This window comes from Ischnura elegans, chromosome 11 (assembly GCF_921293095.1).
Source record: "Ischnura elegans chromosome 11, ioIscEleg1.1, whole genome shotgun sequence".
Lineage (NCBI taxonomy): Eukaryota > Metazoa > Arthropoda > Insecta > Odonata > Coenagrionidae > Ischnura > Ischnura elegans.
In genome coordinates, this window is record NC_060256.1 from 101635553 (window position 1) to 101647614 (window position 12062).

Sequence of the window (12062 nt, forward strand, 5' to 3'; positions counted from 1 at the left end):
CCCTAACCAACTGCCAAATCCGTAAGATGGATTTAGGGGCTTGTGTTGAAATTATTTCGAAAGGTAATCGCAGCAATACATAGATAGATAAGGGAAAATGGTTCGAAAAATCGAGAAGACTATAGAGGGTTCCACATTTAGTTGACAGTACGGGCCTTTTGGATAACAGTGTTGCCAAGCTTCCGCTCCGCCAGCAGGCATCCTAACAGCGTATGCAACCACACATAATATGGCGCCAAAATGGTATAGTTCAAAAAGGAGTTAGGGATCGCACAAAAGACGGCGTAAATTAAGGAATTTTTTAGCGTAAATTACTATACCTTTACTGCAATAAAAAAGGAAAAGTCTTTTGTTATTTTATGTATGTACTTATCCAATGCACAAGCTGAATAATGAATAATCTGTAAAGTAAAAAATAACAATAAATTGAAGGATAATAAAAATTATCGCCACTCCTGAATGAGACAAAATTTCTATTCCTCCCATATTATGCAATATTTTTTGACTCTGGCTAGTATTACATGAAAGGCGATGTTGTGTAAGACATCATCAATCTTTAATTTTTCAAAATTTTCCCGTACTTGGTTTATTGTAAATTAAAGATCTCTTTTCAAGCTGACATCTTCAAAGCTAATTTCCTTAATGTTCTTTTTCCTCCACCTTGTAGTAGGCAAGGATTCCAATTTCCATGAGTAAGAAGAGGCATTAACTGCCACTATAATTGATCCTTCGGGTAGGTTTACAAGAAGTGAGTGCTCAAACCATCTCTCGTAACACTCGCCACCCACTTCTTCATGCTCATCCATTGACTTCTTTTTGTACAGAAACATATGCGATGCTCCTTTTATGAACCCATTTTCCGTTCCTGCGTGTATAATTGCAAATCGTCCTCCTCGGGAAGTGGGGGCCAAGCCCAGTATTTAGTCCAGCAAGGAAAGCTTGACGCGGGTTTTCTAATTGTTTGTTTCGCATACTAATGTTCACTATTTGTCCAGCATTAATCCAACTTTCGCCTGTGAATATACTCGTCCTGTGTTCGCGACGATATTTTTTTAGCTGCCTTAAATAATTAATGGTGCCACCAACGAATAATATCATCCCTTTCGATAAGGACGATTCTTTTCCCCCTGCGCTCGTACACGAAGCCTATGTCCAAAAGAAGACATAAAGTTGAAGATATAGTGTTGTCCTTTTGTAATATGGGAGAATACTATCCATATATACCGAGTCTAAGATGGATTTTAAAGTCGGAGGAATATTTTTCACGAAGGATTCATGTACCTTCCTTCTAATTCCCGATCTCACAAAATCGTCGAAAATCACTGCTCTCGAATTTTTGTAAGGCTGTCTAATTTCTTTAGTTTTTGAAGGAGTTAGCAATGGACCACGAGAGCTTTCCTTTCTCACTCTGTAAACAGTAGACTCCGAGCACCGAGTAGCCTTCGAAGTTTCTCGGCAGGCCTCACTACTGCTGAGAGATTCCCTTAAGTACGAGAAAACTTTAAGCACCGTCTTTCGCGGCTTATGAGCTTCTCACCTTTTCTCCTCTTCTTTGCATCGGACATATTGATTGGGCGTGTTACAGCAGAGATAAGTGTAAAATACATTTCACAATTCTCAAATTCAGCAGACCACACAACACTTGTTCACTCCAAAAAATGCAACGACAAACTGAACGCCTTCGTAAATTCTTCCCACGGCCCCTTCGGCTAGGGTCGCTTCTGGTGGTACCCTATGAAAGGAACTTCAGGAAAAACCCAAGCCCCCTTTTGTAAAAGGCGTGCACTGGATGGGGTAATGTTTCGCACAGATTATGAAATATTCTCTTTCTTGGTTTCCGCGGTGGGACTGAAACACCCAAGGCGAAAGCGTCTTATTTCCAAGCCGCTTGCTTACTTTCGTGTATCAATGTATTCAGATAAAAACACTGCTGTTACGACGTATGAGTATTCTCTGTTTAGGATATCAAACGAATATATACATATACATTTGATAGTATGCATTGACAAAAAAACTCCTTTTCCGCCCGAGAATTTTCCCCCTGCGCGCAAGAAAAAGCAAGAAGCCCGGCCCAGCGGCGCCATAAAACTTATTCTTAAGATTAAAACCTTGTAACTCGCTTCAGAACTGATGGAAGTTAATTATTTTTTCACCAAAAATAACTTAAACTGGAGATTAACATGGGAAACGATTCTCCATAAGAGCCCATACTGTCAACTAAATGTGGAACGCTGTATAGCTATTAACCGCAAGGGTTGCCGGGGACTATGATCGTCCGTAGCCAATCAAGTCCGTTCAATTTCTCAGTTGTTCGAGATATCGGTCGGACAAACAAGTCGATATAAATCGAACCTGGTCAACAATCTTCTAAATAACGTCGCTGCGACCACGGCGGACCAAAGGATTTGAGGAAGGCATTTCTTTCGTTTTATGACGTCCGTGGGTATGCATAAGAAAATGAAAGCTCCTACGTTTGAGTCGAATCACTTCCATGAAGTCCCTAATAACTAGGCGGACCACAAACTGCCAGTGTTTGGGACCCTCATGAAAAAGGCTTAATAACAGAGGTAGAACGCGTGCAAAGAAGAGCTGCCAGGTATGTGAAAGGTCGTTACGATAGTCTTGTTAGTGTAACTGACCTCTTACATAAACTCGGATGGGAATCTCTGTCGGACCGTAGATTGAAAAATAGACTAAACCTTTTAGATAAATTCAAGAGCAGTGTCTTTTCTGACGAAGTTAACCATATCTTGCGGACGCCAACGTACTACGGAAGATCAGATCATATAAATAAAATGAGAGAGATAGATTGCAGAACAGACAGATTCCGAATGTCATTTTTTCCACGATCAATAAGAGATTATAACGGCAGCAATAGAACTCGTAAATAGATTGCATGACTTGTAGTGTAGCCTACTAACCTATGTAAAACTTAATGCATGTTTCTGAATTTCTATTCTATATTCTATTTCTAACAGCATATAGTAGTATAGTTTGTTATTATACGGGACGTTTCTTGGACGGTGTGGTGTGCATGTGGGAGTCCAAATGCATGCTGCATGCTGGTGATTGATCACCCCCTGCCAAACACCCTAGAGGTGGCTCGCAGGGTAATTTGTAGATGTAGATGTAGATGAAACTATACCCTGGGTTCTCCGTAGGGTCCTTAATCCTCAACCCTTTCCTCGACGCGTTCGCCCTCGCTGGCCCGTGTTTGGACCCTCCCAGCGGGGGGCCTCCCTCCCGAAAAGTGACCGCTATGACTGCAATTTGGAAATCAATCAATCAATCCAATAATCAAAAAATAACTGTTTGCATAGTACTCCAGTCAATCGTGCGATCAAGTACGTCTTTGAAGCGTGATTCTGCGATGAAAAATAACGATTTTGTTAACTTTGCTAAACACGTGGCTGTGGACCACCGGAAAATGGCAACAGCGCTTTGGAATGGGCAAAGTAGCGGGCTGTTTGAATGAGTTACGAGCATGATTTGCCATCTGGTACCGCTCATTTGCACGCCAAAGCTTCAGTTAATTTACCTTCAGTTCCACATAGTCTCCGATTAGATAACCTGCGTCGAGATAAAGGGTCAATTATTCCCTAAGTCGGATATTGAAGGGTTAAAGCAGTCGAACTACTTCAAAAAGTCAAAAGACACCCGAAAGGTGGATAGGTTGTGTGAGTTTTAGACGGTGACTGCGAGTCCCTTTACGTATTATATTATTATGCAAAATACACCTACCAGGGGTAACAACAACCTCGACCTCTTGGCAGCGAGTGCGAATTCAGAACTGAGGCTGTTATTATTGACCACAAGGCACATATTCCATACCTCATGGTTCATCTACATCTACATAATACCCCGCAAGCTGCCTAAAAGGCGTGTGGAATGGGGTGTCAGGATACCAGCCGTCTACGTATAAAAAATGAAGTGCTCTACAAAGTTGTGACTAGCATTTATTTAAGTCTTTTATGGTCCGGGGGAAAAACGAATTCCTATATCTATCCGTTCGGCAAAACATCTCTCTTAATTTATCGCTTCTATCGGGCCTGGAAATATAGTTTGTCCTTGATATTTTGTTCTACGTGTCGCCCTTAAAGAAATCTATTCTCAATTGTTAAAGCAATCTAAGCTTAGTGCGCAGCCTACGAGTCTCCAGCGGGTCCCAGCCTAATTCGCTTAACTTCTGCGAAACGCTGTCTGTACGCCCGTAGCAGTTTTTGACGAAATGCGCAGCGTTCCTTTGTATTTTATTCAGTTCGCGCGTTGAGTCTTTCGGTACCGGATCCCATACACTCGCTGCATATTCAAGTTGCGGACGTACAATTGCGAAATAGCACCTTTCTTTCACTTGCTCATCCGAAAATATTCCCACAATACGCTTGACGAATCCTAATGTCTTCCGGGCCATGCCTCAGATATTCCTTAAACGTGTTCCCCACGAGAGGTTCAAGGTTATGGTAACTCGCAGGTAATTCAATTCGTCTGTTGTCTCTAGGTTAATACCATGCACAGAATAAAAATGGTTATAGTTGGTCAAATTCCGCAAGAAATGTACCGACATGCATTTGTTCAGATTAAGTTAAAATCTAGAAAAAATGCGTCAACTTGTCTTTTCGATTCACCAGATTTTAGAATATCGTTATGAAATAGCGCGAGCTGTGTTTCGCATGATCTACCTTTTCTGAATCCGTGCTGACAGTCATGGAGGAAGTTACGTCTGTCCAAGAAAGTCATGATATTGCTAACGACGATATGCTCAAGTATATTGCCTATGATCGATGTTATTGAAATTGGACGGTAGTTGCCTGGGTCATGTCTGTTACCCTTTTTAAATATGGGTGTAACGCTTGCAATGTTCCAGTTTAGCGATAACTTTCCTTCTGATAGTGACTTCTTGATATTATCTCTTAGTAAGGAGTGATCTGTGGAGCTAACTCCTTAGTTATTGAGCGTTGTGGAGCGTAATTTTCTTTAGCTTCAAGTTCCTTCAATTTATTACAGACGTAATGGACTTTCTGTACACATTGTATAAATTGCTCTGCTTCCTAAGTTCCCTTCTGAAATCGTTGTTGAATTTATTATTTAATAAATGTATTTTTGATTTTGAATTTCAGTGTACAATTAAAAATATGAATACTTTCTTTTGCTCTCCCGAAAGGTTGCTATTTTTGAGATAATTGTTTTTAGAACCTAGCCATCGCTCTACATAAGCAACAATACAAGTCATCTAATCATTTTGTGAGTTTTAACACTGCCGTTATAGTCTCTATTTGATCGTGGAAAAGAAGATATTCTGAATCAGACTGGTCTACAGCCTATCTCACTTAATTTATTTATATAATGTGATTTCCTGTAGTATGTTGGCGCTCGTAATATATGGCTAACTTCTTCGGAAAATACACTGCTCTTTAATTTATCATATATTATTATAGTATTCTACCGATTAAGGTAGGTTTCCATGGAGTACTAAAGAAGTGATTTGGAAGCCTCACTTTCCGTCGAGCGCTACCTTCTTCAATTCACTGTATGGCTTACTCCCGTTTAATCTATCTAAAAATCCTTTTCTTTTCCTTCCTCCCTCGTTTCCCTAGCATTCTACCCTCTAACACCATTTTCAACATCCCCTCCCCGCTAAGCACCAACTCCATCCATACCTTCTGTCTCCTCCGTACCTCATCTAAAAGCTGTCTCTTCTCGCCAACCATATCCAGCACTTCGTTGTTCCTTTTACCCTCCGTCCATCTTACCTTCTCCATTCTTCTCCATATCCACATCGTATGTGAAGTATGCAACAGTCACCCAAGACTATCCCAATGATTTTTTACGTACCTGGTAGCTCCTCTTTGCACGCGTTCTAACTCTGTTTTTTAAGCCTATTTCACGAGGATCCCAGACACTGGCAGCGTATTCTAAATGGAGTCTAATGAGGGAGAAGTAGCTAATTTCTCTCGCAAAAATGAAAAAGACACGTGTAGATCTTTCTTGTGTGAAAATAAAATAAATGCGGGACAGTTATTAAAATCGAAAAATGATACAAAGGAAACTCTTCTGGGGGCATCGAATGAATTCAAACGAAAAATAACGGGCAAATATGCCCTAATGCTTTCTGATTATTCGTAGGAGAGGTACAGTTAAATAGCGCTGTAATAATATCGCTATAGCAAATAATTGTTGAAAACCACATGCCAAACACCCTAGAGGTGGTTAGGCTGAGTGAGTTTTAGACGGTGATTGCGAGGCACTTTATATATTCTCCCCAGAGAAAGGAAAGAAATCTTTTTAAGAATACGTTAACCTCTTCCCTACGCAGGGCGTTATTTCACGGCCTGAATTTTCTGATGCTAAAGAAGGAAGGCCGGATTATCACGGCTTGACGTTTTCGAAGCAAAAGTCCAAAGGCCGTGTTTTCACGATTTCGCGGTCAAGAATGCCAAGTGGGTCCCAACCGCCATTAGGGTCTCTCGGCGTGAGAGGTCCGACCCTTTCCTATTGTCCGCGTGGGGATTATCTCGGCCCATCCCGGCACTTAGTGACCCACTCAAGGAAGGTGCTCATGGTCACTTATTTGTTTATAAGTTAAAATAACTAAAAACGTTCATGTTGCATTTATTGAAAATCAATGCAAAGAATTACATTCTGTATGTTCTGCTGATTGGTTCCAAATTTTAAACGGAATTCTAGCGTTCATATTAACGGAGTTGAAAATCACCTAGAACAATTTTTGGAGACGCTAAGGTTAAATGTTTAATTGTTATTTTTATAACTCACTAGCAAGTTTGTAGGAGCGATATTGTAATGATTTACATCTAAAAAAATACGTTATTTTGTTAGCTACATTCTAGATGTACATTTGCGGTGAAATTCAATAGAATATTCGATTTAACTTCTATGAAAAAAAGCCCTCGTAATGTAATAAAATATGATTCTCTCAGTTCTTTGTCGTGAGCCAAAATTACAGCGACTATTTTTAATAACCTCTTACCAACCTTTGAATGCAAAGGTATTATAAACGAATTTCGCTATAAATACTGATTAATGCATATCCTAAAAATTCGTAAATTTAATGTACGATAATGTATGATAAGGAATGTTTTACGTAGACACATGTTGTGAGAAGCATTCCATACCATTGCAGGAAAGACAACTGCTCTACCCAGGTAGTTACTCTCATATCTTGGATCTCTGGTCAGGTTGCACCTCACAGAGTTAGTTCGGGACACATTAGCGCATTAATGTTTTCTTGAAAAAACTTATTATCCTCCAACTGGAAGACCCAAGAGTATATTGGTGTAAGTATTCTCCTACTGAAATATGTACGTGGAAGGTGATAGCCTCACTCTTCTCGGAATAGGTCATTTTCTTTTCAAAATTTTCTTGGCGTGTATTCAAATTTAGCCGTTAACTATCTGTACGCATTCCGCTACCTATTGTGATGGTTTCTGTGGAACCCTGTTGTGCGATGCAGCCCATACCATGAATGAAAGAGAACTGCACCACCCAGGTAATTACTCTCATATCTTGCTTCTCTGGTCAGGATCCGGGTGGTCTGCTTTGTGCCCCTCACGGGCTTATTTCGGGACACATTAGCGCATTAATGTTTTCTAGGAAAAACTTATCATCCTCCAACTGGAAGACCCAAGAGTATATTGGTGTAAGTATTCTCCTACGGAAATATGTACGTGGAAGATGATAACCTCACCCTTCTCGGAAAAGCTAATTTTCTTTTGAAAATTTTCTTGGCGTGTATTCAAATTTAACCGTAAATGTTATGTATGCATTCCCCTTTCTCCTCCTGCAAGGATTTTTTTTTCAAATGATGTTTCGGTGGAATTACATTTTTTCTTGGAATTATACAGCCAGGATTTTTTTCTTGAAGTGCCTTTCGTTTCGCTTTCGTTAGTTTTGCTTACGTTCTCGACCTGTTCGGGGTTGCTTGGCCGAGAGGAGCGTTAGGCAAATTTCCTGGACTTAACTTGCACTGGGAAAATGTCCCGGCTAGTAACGGATCAATCGATCCTGGAAATACTCACACAAACAGACAGTGAAGACGAGGATGGTGGCTCGGATAGCGATGTGTCTGAAACTTCGCCGGTCCAAAGCCCGGATGCAAAAGAAGGATGGGAAATTTATTCTGTTTTGTATTTTTTCTTATTTCGTGCGTAATATGAATTTATATTTATGCAAGCAAATTTGCTTTAAAATAATAGATATTGAAAGGAACATTGAAAGATTTCATTCCCTTTAAAGTATTTGTTGGTCCATGATGTAATGCCGTTTTGCTGAAAACCATAAAAATAACCGTAGAACTTCGTTTAAAAGTTCTACAGGCATTGCAAAATGAAAGGAATACATTGATGAACTGACATTTAATGCAACAGTAACAATTTAAAAAAATTTAAATTGCACTGGTAACAATTAACTGACCGCAAAAGTACGCCGGGATGGGCCGCTCTCGGGGAAAAGGGTTGAGGATTATCCCCACTAGGAAAGGTCATTAAGGGGAGGAAGCGACTACCTGGTCAGTCCCGAGCCGAAAAAAAACTCCGTACGGGGCGAAAGAGAAAATCTCAAACCCTTCGTAGAGCCAGAAGCAACTTCCCGCGAAGGAGCTCGGCTCGAAAAGGTTAACTATGGCACTGACAAGTATTCTTTGAATTTGTCACACATAAATGCTCACATCTACTACTCAGTCCTCTTTCAGCCATTGCAGCAAAGTTCTTTGTAGATATGGACTCTAAAGCCCTAAAAAAAATTAATGACCATCCAAAATGTCGTGCAATTTGCATTATACATGGAGGGTAGCAGGAATGAAGGCGATGTCGGAAATTCCGATCTGGACTCTCAGCCTAATGAAATTCGGTCAAGACTAGCTTGGGTTTCGAGCAGGTAGCAAAAAATTAGCTAGTCTAAAGGATAACTCCAAAACAAACATAATTTTTCCATGGACATATGAGACAGCAATTCATACAATGAACTTAATCCGTTTTTGCCGAAATTCTGAGCATTAATCGGAACAGTACAATAGTATCAATATGTACTGTACATTGATACTAACCAATGTTGGCCGGATCTTGGTAAGATTTCGATCGAATAAAAATCTAGCTGGAGGAATCGAGCTGGAGGTGGAGTATTTATAGCTGTAAACAATTCAATCGTCAGCCAAGCGATAACCGTAACAGAGACCAGGGTTGAATCTTTAATCGTTGAGTTAATAAATGAACAATATAGTTGTCCCAAGCCGCCACGGAGGAAGCGTTCAGGAATGCATTCACGAATTTTAAAAGAAAAATTATAGTCTTCTTTTATCAATATAAATTTGTCAAGCATTTTTTCAAGGATTTTGAGCCGTCTTGAAAATTTAGAAACATGCATTAATGTTTAAGTAAGTTATAAGCTACAATATAACTCATGTAATCTATTTTTGAGTTCTAATTCTGTCTGTACAGTCTCTTATAAATTGTGGAAAAAATTCTGAATCTGTCTGTTCCACAGTCTATCTCTCATATATTATTTTTATGATTCGATCTACGTAGTATGCTGGCGTTGGTAAGATATGTCTACCTTCGCCAGAAAATACATGTCTCTTGAATTTATGAATTAGGCTAAGTTTATTTTTCAGTCTGCGGTCTTATAGAGATTTCCATTCGAGTTTATCGATGAGGTATTAACACTAACAAGATTAACAAGAAGTAAAGCACGGACATCGGAGCCTCCTTCGTGGACCTTAGGCCGGCAATCCGATCGTGTCGGATCCCTCTGAACCGTTCGGGAGTCCATTACACGGCCGAGTCGGCTAGTCGTGTAGCGAGTAGCATATTTGAGCACTGTAGGTCTTTTTTAGAGTAGAGAGTAGGGCAGAGTGTAGATATATTAATGGGTTGAAAAATAAAGGGGTAAGTTCAAAACTTTTCACAGACAAAAATTCTTCCAGGTATGAGAATAGAGAAGTAGAAAGAAAAATCAGCGTTTCAGGTATTACATTTAAGCACGCGAAGCGTCAGTCGAGCAATACGTTCAAAGGCAGTCAAGGCTCAAGTCATTTTGATAGTGAGACAATAAGACATGCATTTCCATTTATCAGCGGTATAGAGCCTGTGAATAGTGTATTCGACAAAAGCAAATCAGAATTATTTCCGAATTGCAATAATACTACTTCCGAAGTTTTAATCGTGGCTGTGGTTAATGGCCGTAGTTTAAGAAATAAGATTCCCGAATTCCACCATTTAATTCATAGTACGAAGTGTAACGTCATTTTTGGAACAGAAAGTTGGCTAACAGATGATGATTTGGACAATGAGATCTTCCCAAAATCGGTCACTGTTTATCGGAAAGATAGAATTAATCGAGTTGGGGGCGGAGTTTTTATAGCTGTAAAGAATTCAATCGTCAGCCAAGCGATAACCGTAACTGAGACCAGCGTTGAATCTGTGTGGTGTTTAATTAAATGTCCAAAATTCAAAACTATTTTATTATGTTCGTATTACAGACCACCTAACTCAGATATAACGTCAATGTTGGATTTTCAAAATCAAATAAACAGCGTAGCATCCAAGTATCCTGAAAGAAACTTGATTGTGGGTGGAGATTTCAACGTACCTTCTATAGATTGGGAGACTTATAGCTTCATTCCTGGTGGGAGGGATAAAGTGATCTGCGAGGCTTTATTACACACCTTCACATCTAATTCATTGTTTCAAATAGCATCCGCACCAAACAGAGGAGAAAATATTCTTGATTTATTAGCGACAAATATACCACATCAGGTAATAAACGTTGGCACTGTCGAAGGAATAAGACACCATAGGGTAGTAACTGCAAAGTTTTCTCTAAATACCGCTGTTAACTTTAAAAAAGAGCGTAAAGTTTTCATTTTTAAAAGAGCTGATTTTGATGGGTTTAAGAGTCACCTGAAAAATGCTTTCCCCGAGTTTCAAGAATCAGTATTAAAGTTAAATGTAGAGAATACTTGGAAAGCTTTTCTTTCGCTCGTAACTTCGGGAATAAATAGCTACATCCCTAGTAAAATAGTAAAAGAAGGCAGCGAACCGAGATGGTACGACGCGGAAGTGAGAAAATCATTGAGGCGACAGAGAGCGTGTCATGCTAAAATGAAAAAAGTCAGCACGGATTTATCCGCTAATGAACGCGAGCTAATAATTAAAAAATATAGGATGACTAAAGCCGCCACGAAGGAAGCGTTCAGGAATGAGTTCACGAATTTTAAAAGAAAAACACTAGTAGAGCAGTTACAGGATAACCCAAAAGCATTTTGGTCATATGTTAGGGAAGTTCAAGGTAAACGATCTACCGTATGTTCGCTGAGAAACGACAATGGAGATGTGTTGACAAGCAGTTACGATAAAGCCAATTTATTAAATTCCTACTTTAAGAGCGTGTTCACGGAGCCTTCCGAAAACTCACCCGAGACCGATGACAATCCCTGTCTTCATAAGATGCCAGCTATTGACATTAGTACGCTCGGAATAGAAAATATATTGAAATCGCTTAGTCCAAATAAATCACCTGGTCCAGACGAAATCCCTTCTCGCGTATATAAAGAACTGGCCTCAGAACTTGCCCCCTACTTGCAGTTAATATTCAGTAAATCCATCAAGCAACACGAAGTACCTAATGACTGGAAAATCGCTAATGTAACGCCTATATTTAAAAGTGGAGACAAGGAACAGCCATCTAATTACAGGCCGATATCTTTAACGTCCATCTCTTGAAAAGTCCTTGAACACATCGTAGTCAGCTCGGTAATGAAACACCTAGACGCGCAAAACTTATTAATGGGAACTCAACATGGATTCAGGAAAAGCAGATCGTGCGAAACTCAGTTAGCGCTTTTCGCCCACGATTTAGTCTCCGGGGAAGACAACATTCCAGTAGACGCGATTTTTCTTGATTTCAAAAAGGCATTTGATAAAGTACCCCACGGAAAGCTAATGATAAAACTGAGATATTATGGTCTAGACGAAGATGTCATTTCCTGGATTAGAGAATTTTTGAGCGACCGCGTCCAAAGAGTAGTATTAGACGGTGCAGTCTCCAATGAG

General features: G+C 39.8%; 1 protein-coding gene across 1 annotated transcript in view; it reads left to right on the plus strand.

Moving 5' to 3' along the window:
* Positions 1-12062, plus strand: part of LOC124167679 (retinaldehyde-binding protein 1) — a 77418-nt gene that overhangs the window by 39884 nt on the left and 25472 nt on the right. The window lies entirely within an intron of this gene.